General features: G+C 53.6%; 3 pseudogenes; all 3 read left to right on the top strand.

Moving 5' to 3' along the window:
- The first annotated feature begins 1453 nt into the window (after positions 1-1453).
- On the top strand, positions 1454-1634 carry LOC144674347 (U2 spliceosomal RNA; annotated as a pseudogene).
- A 5343-nt stretch (positions 1635-6977) lies between these two features.
- LOC144674342 (U2 spliceosomal RNA) lies at positions 6978-7154 on the top strand (annotated as a pseudogene).
- Positions 7155-12502: 5348 nt separating this feature from the next.
- LOC144674344 (U2 spliceosomal RNA) lies at positions 12503-12678 on the top strand (annotated as a pseudogene).
- Positions 12679-19624: the final 6946 nt, after the last annotated feature.

Below are 19624 nucleotides of genomic sequence, written 5' to 3'. Positions count from 1 at the left end.
CCAAGGTAAATCGTGGGAAGAGCGAGGCCATGTTCTTTGGGAACTGGGCTGACCGATCCTTTGTCCCCTTCACTGTCAGGGCTGACGGCCTGAAGGTGCTGGGGATATGGTTCGGAGGGACCGGGGCATGCGTTAGAAACTGGAAGGAGCGAGTGGCTATGGTGAAAAGGAAACTGGGCATGTGGGAGCGACGCTCCCTCTCCATTGCGGGTAAGAACCTGGTCATCAGGTGTGAGGTACTCTCGCTGTTGCTGTACGTGGCGCAGGTCTGGCCCATTCCACACTCCTGCGCGATGGCGATCACTCGAGCCATCTTCCGCTTTATCTGGAGGTCGAAAATGGATCGTGTCTGCAGGGACGCGATGTACAAGCCTCTAGATAAAGGGGGAAAAAACGTGCCCAACATCGCCCTCATACTGATGGCCACCTTTGTGTGTGGCTGCATCAAGCGGTGCGTAGACCCTCAGTACGCAAACACCAAGTGTCACTACGTGCTGAGGTTCTACCTGTCCCCGGTGTTGCGAAGGTTGGGTCTGGCCACGCTGCCGCGGAACGCTCCAAGTAGTTGGACCGTGCCGTACCACCTGCCCCTGGTGGAAAAATTTATGCAGAGAAACACCTTTGACCACAAGTCCATCAGGCAGTGGTCAGCACGTAACGTCCTAGAGGCCCTGATGGAAAAGGAGAGGGTGGACCCTGTGGGATGGTTCCCCGAGAAGACTGTCAAAGTCATTTGGCAGAACGCCTCATCGCCAGAACTTTCCAACAAGCACCAAGACGTAGCTTGGCTGGTGGTGAGAAAGGCCCTCCCCGTCAGATCCTTCCTACACGCCAGGAGTCTCACCCCCTCTGCACGTTGCCCTCGAGGTGGCTGTGGTGGGGAAGAGACCGTTGTTCACCTCCTTGTGGATTGTGCCTTTGCAAAGAAAGTCTGGAGAGAGATGCAGTGGTTGCTGTCGAGGTTCATCCCGAGCAGTTCTGTGACACAGGACTCTGTGCTCTACGGGCTGTTCCCAGGGACACACACCGAGACAAACATCAACTGCAGCTGGAGGATCATCAACTCGGTGAAAGAGGCGCTTTGGTCTGCCCGAAACTTGTTGGTCTTCCAGCACAGAGAGTTGTCCCCGACCGATTGTTGCGGACTGGCACAATCCAAAGTCCAGGACTACGTGCTGAGGGACGCACTAAAGCTTGGGGCAGCTGCCGCAAAGGCGCAATGGGGAAGGGTCGCTGTCTAAGACCTTTCTACCACAGCGCACCGAGAGACTGGGAACTGTTTAGAGCCCCTCGGGCTGTACAGATCAAAATGAAAGGCTGTAAATGATTGTAATATTGTTTGTACTGATGCACCTGGTGATACATTTTGTAAAAGTTTAACCTGGATTGTACCCTTGTAATGTTGTTTTTGAAATGGTTTTGAATGTGATTGAAGATTTTTTATGAATAAAGTATATTTTTACAAAAAAAAAAAAAAAAAATCTGTTCTTATCAGTTTAATATCTGATACGTCCCTTATCTGGGGACCATATATTAAATTGATTTTTGGAGCAGGGAGATGGAATAGGGGCTTGCTCCGTCCACTCCACGCATCGACCTGGTATTGCAGTATCTCTGGGAATGGTGCACCACCCCTTTCCAGGGGATTTTCAATGCTAACAATAGTTTTCTTACAAACATCTGCTTTCTTTACTTTTCAACATGCACATCTTTCAAAACACAACTTTCTTTCTTTCTCATCGCTTCTCGGCCTTTTGGCTAACATCAAGTGTTGCAGGGGCGACACCATGGTCCTGCCATGGCAAGGTCGGGATGGAAGGGCGATAACCAATCGCAATCCAAATCTATACCGTGGGTTACCTATCACCGTCCGAGTCACGGTGAACCACAGCGAAGGAGGATCACCTATGGATCGGGGCTTCTTCACCAGGAGGATCCTGTTGAAGGCGTGCGGCTTCCAAGCTACGGAGATCTTCACCCTGCACGACTCCCGCAAAGGTGGTTATTTTGACGTGACGTTCAAGCGAGTGGCAGACTGCGTCCGGCTCCTGAGGGTGTTCGAGGAGAAGAGAGACCTGCCGGAGATGAAGATCCTGACGGCGGAGCCGCACTTTTCTCTGCCGTTGCAACGGGAACGTGAGGTGATGGTGCATGTGTACAACCCCTTCGTCCCTGTCGCCGACGTGGTCACCTTCCTCACCAGGTACTTCGATAAGGTGGGGAGCGGCACCGAGATTCGAGACGACTTGGGGATCTGGACAGGCAAACGCCTGTTTAAGGTCACGCTAAAGACCGATGGTAAGGGAGCCATTTTCCACCCTCCCTCCAGTTTCGCTATCGGGGGAAACCGGGGCTACCTGGTCTACGCTGGGCAACCCAAGCATTGTCGCTCATGCGGCAAGGCTGGTCATGTGGCGGCCAACTGCAGCGCCTCCCTCTGCAAGATCTGCAAACAGGAAGGGCACCAGACAAAAGACTGCAAACAGGCCAAGTGCTGCAACCTGTGTGGCGAGGCAAGTCACCTCTACAGGACCTGCCCCAAACGCTGCCGTACTTACGCACAGGCAGCCAAAGCCGACCAGGGGGAAGCAGAAGAAACGTTCCGTGTCACTCCAACCACCAAGGCCCCCAGGGAGCTCAACGGGACAAAGGAGGACACAGAGAGAGACAAGGTGGAGAAAGAGATTGAGGCAGCAGAGAGCCAATCAACAGCACTACCCCCTGAACCTCCCAGTCCTCAGGACAGCGAATCAATGGAGGAGGAGGCAGCAGTGGAAAAGCAGCAGGGGGAGTGGCGGACGGTGAAGAACAAGAAAAGTAAGAGGGAGCGAAGAAGAAGCAAGGGCGTTTCCCAGAGAAGCGGCAAGAGGCGTCTCCCATCCGACACGGATGACAAGGGCAGCAGCTCTTCGGATGATGAAGTGCCAGAGCGGCACCGACAGAAGAGGCGGCAAAGCTCCAGGGCGTTGGAGGACGAGACACCCGAGCTCCAGAAAATTGGAGACAACAAGGAGACCAGCGCACCCCAACTTTGCCTGCAACCTGAGGAGGCCAGTGCACCACAGCCCCTGGAATCTGGGAGCAGTGAGGCAATCATCGCACCCCGGCTCCAGGAAGCCGGGAACAGCAACACCCCAGAGGGGGTGAGTTTTGGAGAAGCTTCTCCAGCAAAGGTCATCTCAAAACCCGCTCTCTACGTGAACCTCCAGATGCCACTGGAGCAGAACACGGCCAAGGAGATCTACCTCAGCCCATCCAAAGTGAAGGAATTTGAGCTCACTACGGGTATGAAGGAGCAGACTAAAGGTCTGGGACTCTCAGAGACAGTGGGTTTGGTAGGAGAATAAATGCTTTAAAATGGGTTTAAAGATTGTATCCATAAATGTGCGTAGCATTAAATCTACTACGCGATGTGTTGCGACCTTGGACTACCTAGCCAAGGTCAAAGCTGACCTGTTGTTTCTGCAGGAGTGTGCGATACCGCACCTCAGCTCCTACAGGCAATGGTCACGATGGTGGTCCCACGGGCCATCGATCTGGTCGGGCGGAAACGACTCTCGTTCCTCCGGCCTGGGTATTCTGCTGCGGGGAGGCAACTTCACCGTCTCCGAGGTCAAGGAGGTGGTGGGCGGGCGCCTCCTGGTAGCAGACGTAATGTACAAGAACGCTCCACTCCGGTTAATTAACGTGTATGGCCCGGCACAAGGGGCTGAGCGGCTGGAGGTTTTTCAGCAGCTCCCACTGCTGCTGGCGACCTCCAGGCCGGTCATTCTGGGCGGGGACTTCAACTGCATCATCGATGCGGCTGGACGATCCGGCAGGGCCGGAAGCAGATTGGACGCTACGTCCAGATCCCTGATGGAAACAGTTAAGGATGCCAAGCTGCACGACGTCTTCAGCAACCCTGCAGACGGAGCGCAGCGTAGATACACCTGGTCGCGGCCAGACGGGTCCATTCGTTCCAGGATAGACTTCCTGTTTGTGTCCCGTGCATTCACAGTCAGATCCACCGAGGTCAAGCCGGTGTTCTTCTCTGACCACTGCCTCCTACTGGCGGACTGCCACTTGGAGGAAGACCTGAGGGTGGGCAGGGGGGCATGGAAGCTAAATGTGCAACTGCTGACCCCAGAGAACATTGAGGAGCTCAAGAGGGATTACAAAGGTTGGAGAACCGTGAAACCCCTCTTTGAGTCCCTGACACACTGGTGGGAAGTGATCAAGGGAAGCATCAAGAGGTTTTTCATCCGCAAAGGCACCCAGAAAGCTAGAAAGGAACAGAGGGAAATGTCCCGACTCCAGGAAAAGATGCAGAATCTGCTCCGGCTGCAGTCGATGGGGGTGGATGTCAAGGAGGAGCTCCAAGAGGTGAAGGGCCAGCAAGCCTCGCACTTTGCCTCGGAGGCCTCCAAGATCATCTTCCGTTCCAGGGTCCGCTCCGTGGAGCAGGATGAGACGTGCTCACGTTTCTTCTTCCAAAAGGTACACAGAGAGCGCTCTGTGATCAGCAGCCTGAAGGAAGAAGACGGCTCAGTAAAGTCATCACGGTCCGACATTCTGAGGATCAGCAAATCCTTTTATGCCGGACTGTATGACGTGAAGCCCACGGACAGCACGGCCTCCCAGTCCTTCCTGTCCTCTATCACGGAGGTCTTAGACCACAGTACGCGGGAGAGCCTGGACAAACCGCTAACTCCTGATGAACTGACTAAGGCCCTCGAGTCCTTCGAGAAGAGTAAAACCCCCGGAAGCGACGGCTTGCCGGCGGAGTTGTATTCGGCTCTGTGGGACTTGATCGGCCCAGACCTGCTAGAAGTGTACGAGAGTATGCTCCTGGCCGGTAGTATGTCAGAATCCATGAGGAAAGGCATCATCACCCTCATCTACAAGCACAAGGGGGAAAGGGAGGAAATTAGAAATTGGCGACCCATTTCACTGTTGAATGTGGACTATAAGATTCTGTCCAAGGTCATCGCCAACCGGGTCAAATCCGCTCTGGAATTGGTGATTCACCCTGACCAGACCTGCTCTGTGCCAGGCAGGAAGATCTCTGACAGCCTGGCGCTGCTCAGGGATACGATTGCCTATGTACAGGACAGGGGTGTGGATACCTGCCTCATCAGCTTGGATCAGGAGAAGGCCTTTGACAGAATATCGCACACCTACATGGGGGATGTGCTCTCCAAAATGGGGTTTGGGGAGGGAATTCAAAATTGGATCCAACTGCTCTACACTAACATCAGTAGCGCAGTCTCAATCAATGGGTGGGAAACAGATAGCTTTCCGATTAAATCTGGAGTCAGGCAGGGCTGTCCTCTCTCGCCTGTCCTTTTCGTGTGTTGCATAGAACCCTTTGCCGAGTCCATCAGGAAGGATCCGGGCATAAGAGGAGTGACGATCCCAGGCCGTGGAGGCACTCAGGTAAAAGCCTCCCTGTACATGGACGACGTCGCCGTCTTCTGCTCGGATCCGCTGTCGGTGCGCAGACTGATGCACGTCTGCGACCAGTTCGAACTGGCCTCGGGAGCCAAGGTAAATCGTGGGAAGAGCGAGGCCATGTTCTTTGGGAACTGGGCTGACCGATCCTTTGTCCCCTTCACTGTCAGGGCTGACGGCCTGAAGGTGCTGGGGATATGGTTCGGAGGGACCGGGGCATGCGTTAGAAACTGGAAGGAGCGAGTGGCTATGGTGAAGAGGAAACTGGGCATGTGGGAGCGACGCTCCCTCTCTATTGCGGGTAAGAACCTGGTCATCAGGTGCGAGGTACTCTCGCTGTTGCTGTACGTGGCGCAGGTCTGGCCCATTCCAGACTCCTGCGCGACGGCGATCACTCGAGCCATCTTCCGCTTTATCTGGAGGTCGAAAATGGATCGTGTCCGCAGGGACGCGATGTACAAGCCTCTAGATAAAGGGGGAAAAAACGTGCCCAACATCGCCCTCATACTGATGGCCACCTTTGTGTGCGGCTGCATCAAGCGGTGCGTAGACCCTCAGTACGCAAACACCAAGTGTCACTACGTGCTGAGGTTCTACCTGTCCCCGGTGTTGCGAAGGATGGGTCTGGCCACGCTGCCGCGGAACGCTCCAAGTAGTTGGACCGTGCCGTACCACCTGTCCCTGGTGGAAAAATTTATGCAGAAAAACACCTTTGACCACAAGTCCATCAGGCAGTGGTCAGCACGTAACGTCCTAGAGGCCCTGAGGGATAAGGAGAGGGTGGACCCTGTGGGATGGTTCCCCGAGCAGACTGTCAAAGTCATTTGGCAGAATGCCTCATCGCCAGAACTTTCCAACAAGCACCAAGACGTAGCTTGGCTGGTGGTGAGAAAGGCCCTCCCCGTCAGATCCTTCCTACACGCCAGGAAGCTCACCCCCTCTGCACGTTGCCCTCGAGGTGGCTGTGGTGGGGAAGAGACCGTTGTCCACCTCCTTGTGGATTGTGCCTTTGCAAAGAAAGTCTGGAGAGAGATGCAGTGGTTTCTGTCGAGGTTCATCCCGAGCAGTTCTGTGACACAGGACTCTGTGCTCTACGGGCTGTTCCCAGGGACACACACCGAGACAAACATCGACTGCAGCTGGAGGATCATCAACTCGGTGAAAGAGGCGCTTTGGTCTGCCCGAAACTTGTTGGTCTTCCAGCACAAAGAGTTGTCCCCAACCGATTGTTGCGGACTGGCACAATCCAAAGTCCAGGACTACGTGCTGAGGGACGCACTAAAGCTTGGGGCAGCTGCCGCAAAGGCGCAATGGGGAAGGGTCGCTGTCTAAGACCTTTCTACCACAGCGCACCGAGAGACTGGGAACTGTTTAGAGCCCCTCGGGCTGTACAGATCAAAATGAAAGGCTGTAAATGATTGTAATATTGGTTGTACTGATGCACCTGGTGATACATTTTGTAAAAGTTTAACCTGGATTGTACCCTTGTAATGTTGTTTTTGAAATGGTTTTGAATGTGATTGAAGATTTTTTATGAATAAAGTATATTTTTACAAAAAAAAAAAAAATCTGTTCTTATCAGTTTAATATCTGATACGTCCCTTATCTGGGGACCATATATTAAATTGATTTTTGGAGCAGGGAGATGGAATAGGGGCTTGCTCCGTCCACTCCACGCATCGACCCGGTATTGCAGTATCTCTGGGAATGGTGCACCACCCCTTTCCAGGGGATTTTCAATGCTAAAAATAGTTTTCTTACAAACATCTGCTTTCTTTACTTTTCAACATGCACATCTTTCAAAACACAACTTTCTTTCTTTCTCATCGCTTCTCGGCCTTTTGGCTAACATCAAGTGTTGCAGGGGCGACACCATGGTCCTGCCAAGGCAAGGTCGGGATGGAAGGCCGATAACCAATCGCAATCCAAATCCATACCGTGGGTTACCTATCACCGTCCGAGTCACGGTGAACCACAGCGAAGGAGGATCACCTATGGATCGGGGCTTCTTCACCAGGAGGATCCTGTTGAAGGCGTGCGGCTTCCAAGCTACGGAGATCTTCACCCTGCACGACTCCCGCAAAGGCGGTTATTTTGACGTCACGTTCAAGCGGGTGGCAGACTGCGTCCGGCTCCTGAGGGTGTTCGAGGAGAAGAGAGACCTGCCGGAGATGAAGATCCTGACGGCGGAGCCGCACTTTTCTCTGCCGTTGCAACGGGAACGTGAGGTGATGGTGCATGTGTACAACCCCTTCGTCCCTGTCGCCGACGTGGTCACCTTCCTCACCAGGTACTTCGATAAGGTGGGGAGCGGCACCGAGATTCGAGACGACTTGGGGATCTGGACAGGCAAACGCCTGTTTAAGGTCACGCTAAAGACCGATGGTAAGGGAGCCATTTTCCACCCTCCCTCCATTTTCGCTATCGGGTAAACCGGGGCTACCTGGTCTACGCTGGGCAACCCAAGCATTGTCGCTCATGCGGCAAGGCTGGTCATGTGGCGCCCAAGTGCAGCGCCTCCCTCTGCAAGATCTGCAAACAGGAAGGGCACCAGACAAAAGACTGCAAACAGGCCAAGTGCTGCAACCTGTGTGGCGAGGCAAGTCACCTCTACAGGACCTGCCCCAAACGCTGCCGTACTTACGCACAGGCAGCCAAAGCCGACCAGGGGGAAGCAGAAGAAATGTTCCGTGTCACTCCAACCACCAAGGCCCCCAGGGAGCTCAACGGGACAAAGGAGGACACAGAGAGAGACAAGGTGGAGAAAGAGAATGAGGCAACAGAGAGCCAATCAACAGCACTACCCCCCGAACCTCCCAGTCCTCAGGACAGCGAATCAATGGAGGAGGAGGCAGCAGTGGAAAAGCAGCAGGGGGAGTGGCAGACGGTGAAGAACAAGAACAAGAAAAGTATGAGGGAGCGAAGAAGAAGCAAAGGCGTTTCCCAGAGAAGCGGCAAGAGGCGTCTCCCATCCGACACGGATGACAAGGGCAGCAGCTCTTCGGATGATGAAGTGCCAGGGCGGCACCGACAGAAGAGGCGGCAAAGCTCCAGGGCGTTGGAGGACGAGACACCCGAGCTCCAGGAAATTGGAGACAACAATGAGACCAGCGCACCCCAACTTTGCCTGCAACCTGAGGAGGCCAGTGCACCACAGCCCCTGGAATCTGGGAGCAGTGAGGCAATCATCGCACCCCAGCTCCAGGAAGCCGGGAACAGCAACACCCCAGAGGGGGTGAGTTTTGGAGAAGCTTCTCCAGCAAAGGTCATCTCAAAACCCGCTCTCTACGTGAACCTCCAGATGCCACCGGAGCAGAACACGGCCAAGGAGATCTACCTCAGCCCATCCAAAGTGAAGGAATTTGAGCTCACTACGGGGATGAAGGAGCAGACTAAAGGTCTGGGACTCTCAGAGACAGTGGGTTTGGTAGGAGAATAAATGCTTTAAAATGGGTTTAAAGATTGTATCCATAAATGTGCGTAGCATTAAATCTACTATGCGATGTGTTGCGACCTTGGACTACCTAGCCAAGGTCAAAGCTGACCTGTTGTTTCTGCAGGAGTGTGCGATACCGCACCTCAGCTCCTACAGGCAATGGTCACGATGGTGGTCCCAAGGGCCATCGATCTGGTCGGGCGGAAACGACTCTCGTTCCTCCGGCCTGGGTATTCTGCTGCGGGGAGGCAACTTCACCGTCTCCGAGGTGAAGGAGGTGGTGGGCGGGCGCCTCCTGGTAGCAGACGTAATGTACAAGAACGCTCCACTCCGGTTAATTAACGTGTATGGCCCGGCACAAGGGGCTGAGCGGCTGGAGGTTTTTCAGCAGCTCCCACTGCTGCTGGCGACCTCCAGGCCGGTCATTCTGGGCGGGGACTTCAACTGCATCATCGATGCGGCTGGACGATCCGGCAGGGCCGGAAGCAGATTGGACGCTACGTCCAGATCCCTGATGGAAACAGTTAAGGATGCCAAGCTGCACGACGTCTTCAGCAACCCTGCAGACGGAGCGCAGCGTAGATACACCTGGTCGCGGCCAGACGGGTCCATTCGTTCCAGGATAGACTTCCTGTTTGTGTCCCGTGCATTCACAGTCAGATCCACCGAGGTCAAGCCGGTGTTCTTCTCTGACCACTGCCTCCTACTGGCGGACTGCCACTTGGAGGAAGACCTGAGGGTGGGCAGGGGGGCATGGAAGCTAAATGTGCAACTGCTGACCCCAGAGAACATTGAGGAGCTCAAGAGGGATTACAAAGGTTGGAGAACCGTGAAACCCCTCTTTGAGTCCCTGACACACTGGTGGGAAGTGATCAAGGGAAGCATCAAGAGGTTCTTCATCCTCAAAGGCACCCAGAAAGCTAGAAAGGAACAGAGGGAAATGTCCCGACTCCAGAAAAAGATGCAGAATCTGCTCCGGCTGCAGTCGATGGGGGTGGATGTCAAGGAGGAGCTCCAAGAGGTGAAGGGCCAGCAAGCCTCGCACTTTGCCTCGGAGGCCTCCAAGATCATCTTCCGTTCCAGAGTCCGCTCCGTGGAGCAGGATGAGACGTGCTCACGTTTCTTCTTCCAAAAGGTACACAGAGAGCGCTCTGTGATCAGCAGCCTGAAGGAAGAAGACGGCTCAGTAAAGTCATCACGGTCCGACATTCTGAGGATCAGCAAATCCTTTTATGCCGGACTGTATGACGTGAAGCCCACGGACAGCACGGCCTCCCAGTCCTTCCTGTCTTCTATCACGGAGGTCTTAGACCACAGTACGCGGGAGAGCCTGGACAAACCGCTAACTCCTGACGAACTGACTAAGGCCCTCGAGTACTTCGAGAAGAGTAAAACCCCCGGAAGCGACGGCTTGCCGGCGGAGTTGTATTCGGCTCTGTGGGACTTGATCGGCCCAGACCTGCTAGAAGTGTACGAGAGTATGCTCCTGGCCGGCAGCATGTCAGAATCCATCAGGAAAGGCATCATCACCCTCATCTACAAGCACAAGGGGGAAAGGGAGGAAATTAGAAATTGGCGACCCATTTCACTGTTGAATGTGGACTATAAGATTCTGTCCAAGGTCATCGCCAACCGGGTCAAATCCGCTCTGGAATTGGTGATTCACCCTGACCAGACCTGCTCTGTGCCAGGCAGGAAGATCTCTGACAGCCTGGCGCTGCTCAGGGATACGATTGCCTATGTACAGGACAGGGGTGTGGATACCTGCCTCATCAGCTTGGATCAGGAGAAGGCCTTTGACAGAATATCGCACACCTACATGGGGGATGTGCTCTCCAAAATGGGCTTTGGGGAGGGAATTCGAAATTGGATCCAACTGCTCTACACTAACATCAGTAGCGCAGTCTCAATCAATGGGTGGGAAACAGATAGCTTTCCGATTAAATCTGGAGTCAGGCAGGGCTGTCCTCTCTCGCCTGTCCTTTTCGTGTGTTGCATAGAACCCTTTGCCGAGTCCATCAGGAAGGATCCGGGCATAAGAGGAGTGACGATCCCAGGCAGTGGAGGCACTCAGGTAAAAGCCTCCCTGTACATGGACGACGTCGCCGTCTTCTGCTCGTATCCGCTGTCGGTGCGCAGACTGATGCACATCTGCGACCAGTTCGAACTGGCCTCGAGAGCCAAGGTAAATCGTGGGAAGAGCGAGGCCATGTTCTTTGGGAACTGGGCTGACCGATCCTTTGTCCCCTTCACTGTCAGGGCTGACGGCCTGAAGGTGCTGGGGATATGGTTCGGAGGGACCGGGGCATGCGTTAGAAACTGGAAGGAGCGAGTGGCTATGGTGAAAAGGAAACTGGGCATGTGGGAGCGACGCTCCCTCTCCATTGCGGGTAAGAACCTGGTCATCAGGTGTGAGGTACTCTCGCTGTTGCTGTACGTGGCGCAGGTCTGGCCCATTCCACACTCCTGCGCGATGGCGATCACTCGAGCCATCTTCCGCTTTATCTGGAGGTCGAAAATGGATCGTGTCCGCAGGGACGCGATGTACAAGCCTCTAGATAAAGGGGGAAAAAACGTGCCCAACATCGCCCTCATACTGATGGCCACCTTTGTGTGTGGCTGCATCAAGAGGTGCGTAGACCCTCAGTACGCAAACACCAAGTGTCACTACGTGCTGAGGTTCTACCTGTCCCCGGTGTTGCGAAGGATGGGTCTGGCCACGCTGCCGCGGAACGCTCCAAGTAGTTGGACCGTGCCCTACCACCTGTCCCTGGTGGAAAAATTTATGCAGAAAAACACCTTTGACCACATGTCCATCAGGCAGTGGTCAGCACGTAACATCCTAGAGGCCCTGAGGGAAAAGGAGAGGGTGGACCTTGTGGGATGGTTCCCCGAGCAGACTGTCAAAGTCATTTGGCAGAATGCCTCATCGCCAGAACTTTCCAACAAGCACCAAGACGTAGCTTGGCTGGTGGTGAGAAAGGCCCTCCCCGTCAGATCCTTCCTACACGCCAGGAGTCTCACCCCCTCTGCACGTTGCCCTCGAGGTGGCTGTGGTGGGGAAGAGACCGTTGTTCACCTCCTTGTGGATTGTGCCTTTGCAAAGAAAGTCTGGAGAGAGATGCAGTGGTTGCTGTCGAGGTTCATCCCGAGCAGTTCTGTGACACAGGACTCTGTGCTCTACGGGCTGTTCCCAGGGACACACACCGAGACAAACATCGACTGCAGCTGGAGGATCATCAACTCGGTGAAAGAGGCGCTTTGGTCTGCCCGAAACTTGTTGGTCTTCCAGCACAAAGAGTTGTCCCCGACCGATTGTTGCGGACTGGCACAATCCAAAGTCCAGGACTACGTGCTGAGGGACGCACTAAAGCTTGGGGCAGCTGCCGCAAAGGCGCAATGGGGAAGGGTCGCTGTCTAAGACCTTTCTACCACAGCGCACCGAGAGACTGGGAACTGTTTAGAGCCCCTCGGGCTGTACAGATCAAAAGGAAAGGCTGTAAATGATTGTAATATTGTTTGTACTGATGCACCTGGTGATACATTTTGTAAAAGTTTAACCTGGATTGTACCCTTGTAATGTTGTTTTTGGAATGGTTTGGAATGTGATTGAAGATATTTTATGAATAAAGTATATTTTTACAAAAAAAAAAAAATCTGTTCTTATCAGTTTAATATCTGATACGTCCCTTATCTGGGGACCATATATTAAATTGATTTTTGGAGCAGGGAGATGGAATAGGGGCTTGCTCCGTCCACTCCACGCATCGACCCGGTATTGCAGTATCTCTGGGAATGGTGCACCACCCCTTTCCAGGGGATTTTCAATGCTAAAAATAGTTTTCTTACAAACATCTGCTTTCTTTACTTTTCAACATGCACATCTTTCAAAACACAACTTTCTTTCTTTCTCATCGCTTCTCGGCCTTTTGGCTAACATCAAGTGTTGCAGGGGCGACACCATGGTCCTGCCAAGGCAAGGTCGGGATGGAAGGCCGATAACCAATCGCAATCCAAATCTATACCGTGGGTTACCTATCACCGTCCGAGTCACGGTGAACCACAGCGAAGGAGGATCACCTATGGATCGGGGCTTCTTCACCAGGAGGATCCTGTTGAAGGCGTGCGGCTTCCAAGCTACGGAGATCTTCACCCTGCATGACTCCCGCAAAGGCGGTTATTTTGACGTGACGTTCAAGCGGGTGGCAGACTGCGTCCGGCTCCTGAGGGTGTTCGAGGAGAAGAGAGACCTGCCGGAGATGAAGATCCTGACGGCGGAGCCGCACTTCTCTCTGCCGTTGCAACGGGAACGTGAGGTGATGGTGCACGTGTACAACACCTTCGTCCCTGTCGCCGACGTGGTCACCTTCCTCACCAGGTACTTCGATAAGGTGGGGAGCGGCACCGAGATTCGAGACGACTTGGGGATCTGGACAGGCAAACGCCTGTTTAAGGTCACGCTAAAGACCGACGGTAAGGGAGCCATTTTCCACCCTCCCTCCAGTTTCGCTATCGGGGGAAACCGTGGCTACCTGGTCTACGCTGGGCAACCCAAGCATTGTCGCTCATGCGGCAAGGCTGGTCATGTGGCGGCCAAGTGCAGCGCCTCCCTCTGCAAGATCTGCAAACAGGAAGGGCACCAGACAAAAGACTGCAAACAGGCCAAGTGCTGCAACCTGTGCGGCGAGGCAAGTCACCTCTACAGGACCTGCCCCAAACGCTGCCGTGCTTACGCACAGGCAGCCAAAGCCGACCAGGGGGAAGCAGAAGAAATGTTCCGTGTCACTCCAACCACCAAGGCCCCCAGGGAGCCCAACGGGTCAAAGGAGGACACAGAGAGAGACAAGGTGGAGAAAGAGATTGAGGCAACAGAGAGCCAATCAACAGCACTACCCCCTGAACCTCCCAGTCCTCAGGACAGCGAATCAATGGAGGAGGAGGCAGCAGTGGAAAAGCAGCAGGGGGAGTGGCGGACGGTGAAGAACAAGAACAAGAAAAGTAAGAGGGAGCGAAGAAGAAGCAAAGGCGTTTCCCAGAGAAGCGGCAAGAGGCGTCTCCCATCCGACACGGATGACAAGGGCAGCAGCTCTTCGGATGATGAAGTGCCAGGGCGGCACCGACAGAAGAGGCGGCAAAGCTCCAGGGCGTTGGAGGACGAGACACCCGAGCTCCAGAAAATTGGAGACAACAAGGAGACCAGCGCACCCCAACTTTGCCTGCAACCTGAGGAGGCCAGTGCACCACAGCCCCTGGAATCTGGGAGCAGTGAGGCAATCATCGCACCCCAGCTCCAGGAAGCCGGGAACAGCAACACCCTAGAGGGGGTGAGTTTTGGAGAAGCTTCTCCAGCAAAGGTCATCTCAAAACCCGCTCTCTACGTGAAACTCCAGATGCCACCGGAGCAGAACACGGCCAAGGAGATCTACCTCAGCCCATCCAAAGTGAAGGAATTTGAGCTCACTACGGGTATGAAGGAGCAGACTAAAGGTCTGGGACTCTCAGAGACAGTGGGTTTGGTAGGAGAATAAATGCTTTAAAATGGGTTTAAAGATTGTATCCATAAATGTGCGTAGCATTAAATCTACTACGCGATGTGTTGCGACCTTGGACTACCTAGCCAAGGTCAAAGCTGACCTGTTGTTTCTGCAGGAGTGTGCGATACCGCACCTCAGCTCCTACAGGCAATGGTCACGATGGTGGTCCCACGGGCCATCGATCTGGTCGGGCGGAAACGACTCTCGTTCCTCCGGCCTGGGTATTCTGCTGCGGGGAGGCAACTTCACCGTCTCCGAGGTCAAGGAGGTGGTGGGCGGGCGCCTCCTGGTAGCAGACGTAATGTACAAGAACGCTCCACTCCGGTTAATTAACGTGTATGGCCCGGCACAAGGGGCTGAGCGGCTGGAGGTTTTTCAGCAGCTCCCACTGCTGCTGGCGACCTCCAGGCCGGTCATTCTGGGCGGGGACTTCAACTGCATCATCGATGCGGCTGGACGATCCGGCAGGGCCGGAAGCAGATTGGACGCTACGTCCAGATCCCTGATGGAAACAGTTAAGGATGCCAAGCTGCACGACGTCTTCAGCAACCCTGCAGACGGAGCGCAGCGTAGATACACCTGGTCGCGGCCAGACGGGTCCATTCGTTCCAGGATAGACTTCCTCTTTGTGTCCCGTGCATTCACAGTCAGATCCACCGAGGTCAAGCCGGTGTTCTTCTCTGACCACTGCCACCTACTGGCGGACTGCCACTTGGAGAAGGACCTGAGGGTGGGCAGGGGGGCATGGAAGCTAAATGTGCAACTGCTGACCCCAGAGAACATTGAGGAGCTCAAGAGGGCTTATGAAGGTTGGAGAACCCTGAAACCCCTCTTTGAGTCCCTGACACACTGGTGGGAAGCGATCAAGGGAAACACCAAGAGGCTTTTCATCCTCAAAAGCATCCAGAAAGCTAGAAAGGAACAGAGGGAAATGTCCCGACTCCAGAAAAACATGCAGAATCTGCTCCGGCTGCAGTCGGTGGGGGTCGATGTCAAGGAAGAACTCCAAGAGGTGAAGAGCCAGCAAGCCTAGCCCTTTGCCTCCAAGAACATCTTCCGTTCCAGAGTCCGCTCCGTGGAGCAGGATGAGACGTGCTCACGTTTCTTCTTCCAAAAGGTACAGAGAGAGAGCTCTGTGATCAGCAGCCTGAATGAAGAAGACGGATCAGTAAAGTCAGCGCAGTCCGACATTTTGAGGATCAGCAAATCCTTTTATGCCGGATTTTATGACGTGAAGCCGACGGACAGCACGGCCTCCCAGTCCTCCTTGTCCTCTATCACGGAGGTCTTAGGCGACAGTACACGGGAGAGGCTGGACAAACCGCGAACTCCTGACGAACTGACTTAGGCCCTTGAGTCCTTCGAGAAGAGTAAATCTCCCCAGAAGCGACGGCTTGCCGGCGGAGTTGTATTGGGCTCTGTGGGACTGGATGGGCCCAGACCTGCTAGGGGTGTACGAGAGTATGCTCCTGGCCGGCAGTATGTCAGAATCCATGAGGAAAGGCATCATCACCCTCATGTACAAGCACAAGGAAGAAAGGGAGGAAATTAGAAATTGGCGACCCATTTCACTGTTGAATGTGGACTATAAGATTCTGTCCAAGGTCATCGCCAATCGGGTCAAATCCGCTCTGGAATTGGTGATACACCCTGACCAGACCTGCACTGTGCCGGGCAGGAAGATCTCTGACAGCCTGGCGCTGCTCAGGGATACGATTGCCTATGTGCAGGACAGGGGTGTGGACACCTGCCTCATCAGCCTGGATTAGGAGAAAGCCTTTGACAGAATATCGCACACCTACATGGTGGATGTGCTCTCAAAATGGGGTTTGGGGAGGGAATTCGCAATTGGATCCAGTTGGATCCTACTCTACACTAACATCAGTAGCGCAGTCTCAATCAATGGGTGGGAATCAGATAGCTTTCCAATTAAATCTGGAGTCAGGCAGGGCTGTCCTCTCTCGCCTGTTCTTTGCTGAGTCCATCAGGAAGGATCCGGGCATTAGAGGAGTTACGATCCCAGGCAGTGGAGGCACTCAGATCAAAGCCTCCCTGTACATGGACGATGTCGCCGTCTTCTGTTCTGATCCGCTGTCGGTGTGCAGACTGATCCACATCTGCGACCAGTTCGAACTGGACTCGGGAGCCAAGGTAAATCGTGGGAAGAGCGAGGCCGTGTTCTTTGGGAACTGGGCTGACCGATCCTTTGTCCCCTTCACCGTCAGTGCTGACGGCCTGAAGGTGCTGGGGATATGGTTCAGAGGGACCGGGGTATGCGTTAGAAACTGGAAGGATCCAGTGTCTATGGTGAAAAGGAAACTGGGAATCTGGGAGCGACGCTTCCTCTCCGTTGCGGGTAAGAACCTGGTCATCAGGTGTGAGGCACTCTCGCTGTTGCTGTACATGGCGCAGGTCTGGCCCATTCCAGACTGCTGCGCGATGGCGATCACCCGAGCCATCTTCCCCTTTATCTGGAGGTCGAAAATGGATCGTGTCCGCAGGGACGCGCTGTATAAGCCTCTAGATAAAGGGGGAATAAACGTGCCCAACATCGCCCTCATACTGATGGCCACCTTTGTGTGCGGCTGCATCAAGCGGTGCGTAGACCCTCAGTACGCAAACACCAAGTGTCACTACGTGCTGAGGTTCTACCTGTCCCCGGTGTTGCGAAGGATGGGTCTGGCCACGCTGCCGCGGAACGCTCCAAGTAGTTGGACCGTGCCCTACCACCTGTCCCTCGTGGAAAAATTTATGCAGAAAAACACCTTTGACCACAAGTCCATCAGGCAGTGGTCAGCACGTAACGTCCTAGAGGCCCTGAGGGATAAGGAGAGGGTGGACCCTGTGGGATGGTTCCCCGAGCAGACTGTCAAAGTCATTTGGCAGAATGCCTCATCGCCAGAACTTTCCAACAAGCACCAAGACGTAGCTTGGCTGGTGGTGAGAAAGGCCCTCCCCGTCAGATCCTTCCTACACGCCAGGAAGCTCACCCCCTCTGCACGTTGCCCTCGAGGTGGCTGTGGTGGGGAAGAGACCGTTGTCTACCTCCTTGTGGATTGTGCCTTTGCAAAGAAAGTCTGGAGAGAGATGCAGTGGTTTCTGTCGAGGTTCATCCCGAGCAGTTCTGTGACACAGGACTCTGTGCTCTACGGGCTGTTCCCAGGGACACACACCGAGACAAACATCAACTGCAGCTGGAGGATCATCAACTCGGTGAAAGACGCTCTTTGGTCTGCCCGAAACTTGTTGGTCTTCCAGCACAAAGAGTTGTCCCCGACCGAGTGTTGCGGACTGGCACATTCCAAGGCCGAGGACTACGTGCTGAGGGACGCACTAAAGCTTGGGGCAGCTGCCGCAAAGGCGCAATGGGGAAGGGTCGCTGTCTAAGACCCTTCTGCCACAGTGTACCGAGGGACTGGGAACTGTTTAGAGCCCCTCGGGCTGTACAGCTCACAATAAATGTACGCCCTTTGTTTTGATCATTTCCGATTTCATGATCTATCTCTAAATCACAAAATCTTGATACTGCTTTGTGATGTCACAGAATTTTTTACAGTGTGGAAGGAGGCCATTCGGCCTATCAAGTCTGCACTGGGTCTCTGAAAGAGCCTTCCACCTAGTCCTACTCCCCTGCCTCATCCCCGTAACCTTGCACATTCTGTCTTTTCAGGTAACGATCCAATTCCCTTCTGAATACCTCGATCGAATCTGCCTCCAGCACCCTCTCAGGAATTTTGTTCCAGACTCCAACCACCCTCTGGGTGAATTAATCTTTCCTCACATCACATTTACTCCTTTTGCCAATTATTTTGAATCTGTGCCCTCTAGTCCTTGATGTTCACTTGAGTGGAAACAGTTTCTCACGATTTACCTTGTCCATATCTCTCAGGATCTTGAATACCTCCACCAACTCTCCTCACAGCCTTCTTTTCTCCAAGGAAAACAGTCCCATCCTCTCCAATCTATCCTCATAGCTACAGTTCTTCATCCCGGGAATCATTCTTGTGAATCTCCTCTGTACCCTCTCCAATGTCTTCACATCCTTCCTCAAGTATGGCGCCCAGAACTGGACGCAGTATTCCAGATGAGGCCTAATTAGTGTCTTATACGAGTTCAACATGACCTCCTTACTCTTGTACTCAATGCCCCTATTAATAAAGCCTAAGATACTATCTGCTTTATTAACTGCTCTCAACACGTCCTGCCATCTTCAATGGCCTATGTACGTCTGAGTTCCCTCTGTTTGTGCACCTCTTTTAGAGGCTCTTCCTTTATTTTATGCTGTCTCACCATATTCTTCCTGCCAAAATGGATCACCTCACACTTCTGTACATTGAACTTCATCTGCCACTTGTCTGCTCAATCCACCAACACGTTGAAAGAACCGAGGAATACTCTGGTACAAAAGTTCAACACTCGGAGTCCAGATGCAATATTCAAGTGGTTCCTTTATTACGCATGCGGGGAGCAAACACTGGGCAATCCAGGCACTTCTCCACCGAGGTTCAAATGAGCACAGTTTATATATCTTTTATTATCAGTAACTTAATGGTATTAATTAGACAAAGGCCACAGCACAATGACCCCCTGGTTGACTGAGACCTGATCCCTTTGTTGGACGTACATTATTCACGCGTGTCCGATACTAACTGGGAGCCGGGGTTCCCTTGTATCCTGAGCGGGTGTGATGGTTTCCTCTGTGGGTAATTTCTAATATACAACCCTCCGTTCGGTTGTACCCACATTTGTCCAGCACCACCCCCGTTCCAACTGGTTGGGAGCAAATTGTGAGGCTACCTTTCCTCCTGCACCCACTCAGTTATACCCCGTGTATGCCCTCATTCTTGCGTATGGCATGCATATCTATGGGGTAGTACCGGAGGGAGTCATTGTCTCGGATTAACCCAATGTTCTCCACTTGGTACTGAGGGTGTGGGCCCGTGTCTGCTGTGACTGAGGGGATTGCCCATACCTATCACGTTCATTTGGTTTGAGGTGCACTTCTGAATCACCGCATACACCCTGGTCACTCCTTTCAATGTACATGCGTCGATGACGCCTGGGTTCTTGGCCATCCCCCACTACCGGGCACTGTTGATCCAGCCCAGTACCTCCCCCCTTTGGATCTGGCCCAGATTGTGTCTTAATTGCCCGATCATCCACCGGCCGTAAGCTGGCTTTTTTGGGTGCTGCCCTCTTGTCGTTCCTCCCTTTCTGTTAA

Source organism: Cetorhinus maximus, unplaced genomic scaffold (assembly GCF_964194155.1).
Source record: "Cetorhinus maximus unplaced genomic scaffold, sCetMax3.hap1.1 HAP1_SCAFFOLD_632, whole genome shotgun sequence".
Taxonomy (NCBI): Eukaryota; Metazoa; Chordata; class Chondrichthyes; order Lamniformes; family Cetorhinidae; genus Cetorhinus; species Cetorhinus maximus.
Note: the sequence above shows the minus strand (reverse complement) of the source record. Positions and strands in the feature narration are given on the sequence as shown.